The sequence below is a fragment of the Palaemon carinicauda genome, chromosome 14 (assembly GCF_036898095.1).
Source record: "Palaemon carinicauda isolate YSFRI2023 chromosome 14, ASM3689809v2, whole genome shotgun sequence".
In the NCBI taxonomy this organism is placed as follows: Eukaryota; Metazoa; Arthropoda; class Malacostraca; order Decapoda; family Palaemonidae; genus Palaemon; species Palaemon carinicauda.
The window spans coordinates 8,038,895-8,041,394 of record NC_090738.1 but is presented as its reverse complement, the minus strand read 5'-3'; the positions used below and the strand labels follow the sequence as shown (position 1 = coordinate 8,041,394).

The 2,500-nt window shown below is 29.1% G+C and overlaps 1 protein-coding gene across 1 annotated transcript in view; it reads right to left on the bottom strand.

Moving 5' to 3' along the window:
* The window catches only part of LOC137653413 (kinesin heavy chain-like), a 518,115-nt gene that overhangs the window by 441,220 nt on the left and 74,395 nt on the right, over positions 1-2,500 (bottom strand).

Sequence of the window (2,500 nt, the reverse complement as noted above, 5' to 3'; positions counted from 1 at the left end):
TTTCATGCATATCGGATAAAGATTGTCCATTGACCCAATCACTCCCAAAATCTTATCAAATTGTCCCTGGATCATGGCCAATCATCCCACCATATTTTATGAGATTTACCAGGATATAGCAAACAGACATTTCCTACCTTTTTGTGACCTTGACCTTGATCATGTTGTATATCAAAAGATAGACTAATGAATTATGCACATTTTAGCACTAGTTACATGCAAAATGGATAAAAATTAGCCACGATATAGCAAAAAGACGTTTTTGACCTTCTTGTTACCTTGTTTCGACCCAACCACTACCAAAATCTAATCAAATTGTCCTTGAATCATAGCCATCCATGCCACCAATATTCATAACTCAATGATTTTGAGTTATGCGAATCACAATCACACGGACAGACAAACAAAATACACGCCTATCAAAACATAACCTTGGCGAAGGTATATACTGTGTATACAAATATATATATATATATATATATATATATATATATATATATATATATATATATGCCTGTCACGTTCGGGGAGAGAGGGAGTTATCATACCCTGGTAAGAGGGTGTACCACGAGAGGTTCACTCAGAAACCTTACTCTCCCATGAATTACCAAACTAGCGGGTTGTAGTTAGGAAAGGGAAGTGGTGGGAAGTGTTGAATCTGTGCATATTTATCTAAATATTAAGCCGTGATTTTTTACGGGTCACATACACTAGTTAACCGATAAAAGTTTAGGTCGAGAAATATATACCGAAAATATATTGAAAAACTATCAACATAAACCGAGAATGTGAGGAAAAGTGATAACGATGAATTAAGAATACAAGGATTATCAATGAATGGAAACAAAAAAAACAAAAAACAAAAATAGAAAAAATAGTCATAATAATCAGTCAAGACACATATAGATTACGATAAAAATTCATAACATTTAGTTAATGGTATTAGGAAAGACCAAGCGATAAACGAATATAATATAGAGAAAGATAAAGAAAATATAAGAATAATTCAAACAGTTGAACCAAAACTATCTGGAAATTTGATATATGTGAAACAAAATTATCAAAAAAATTAAAAAAGAAATACTCCAAATATCTCATGTGAATCAATCAATTTAAACCAGTAATATCCATAACACCGATACGTATATGAAAAAAATATATAATAAAGAAAATCTCACATAATCTTAAAAGACACCGCAGTTGGTTTCTAACCCGAAGTTATTTAACCAGGATTTGCAGGCGTGCCAGATACCAGCTGCTGGTATCTTCAGAGTCGGCGGAAATGTGTTTCAAGATAAATGGCTAAACTAACCCACCAGTACAGTGCCTAAAACCGCTAGCTGTCCTTGGCCTTCTGCAAGCAAAATAAGTGATGTAGCTTTACAGAGACCACGATTTTATAAATTTATAGATTGGAGTACGATGCGGGGATGAGGGGGTCCTTGCCTATATCTGTAACTTCAATAATAATAATAATAATAATAATAATAATAATAATAATAATAATAATATTTGGCTGGGGAGACGGGGGTGTTAGTATAAATATTTATATTACTCCGGTATAAATAGCCGCTGATGGGTTTGTCTTGGGATATTTAAGAATTCCTGTAAGACTAATATATATATATATATATATATATATATATATATATATATATATATATATATATATATATATATATATATATATATATGTATGTATACACACACGCATATATATATATATATATATATGCGTGTGTGTATACATATATATATATATATATATATATATATATATATATAATATATATATATATATATATATATATATATATATATATATATATATATATATATGTATGTATACACACACGCATATATATATATATATATATATATATATATATATATATATATATATATATATATCTGTGTGTGTGTTTGTGTGTGTGTGGTATTTCAATGTCATATTATTTCCATTTTCCGTTCTAAATACCTCATAGGTCAAACGTTATATAATTTGGAGAGAAAATGTGCTTGGTATTTATTAGCCAAATTGTCGTAATGGAGGTAGCTCAATCAATAAATGTGGGTGGTATTCTATCACTCAAAACAAAACAAGAAATAAAAATACATAAAGAAGATGAAAGGATCAAATAAAATGCAAAATGAAGGTATGAAGTAATATCAAAGATAAGCGAAAATAGCTGTAATTTATCTAAAGAACTGGTCGACAGAGACAAACACAATATGTAATAGACACAGAATAAAGTATAACAAATAAATAATAGCCTTAAAAATTATAAATGAACAACAGTATAAGAAAAATGACTGTGCAACAAATAATAAACATCAATGAAACTACTAGAATAAATAGTCCCTTGGGCTCATAGCATCCTGCCTTTCCAAATATTGTTGTAACTTAGCTAATAATAATAATAATAATAATAATAATAATAATAGTGGTGGTGATGATGAAGAAGATGATGATGATGATGATGAACAAACCAACAATTAT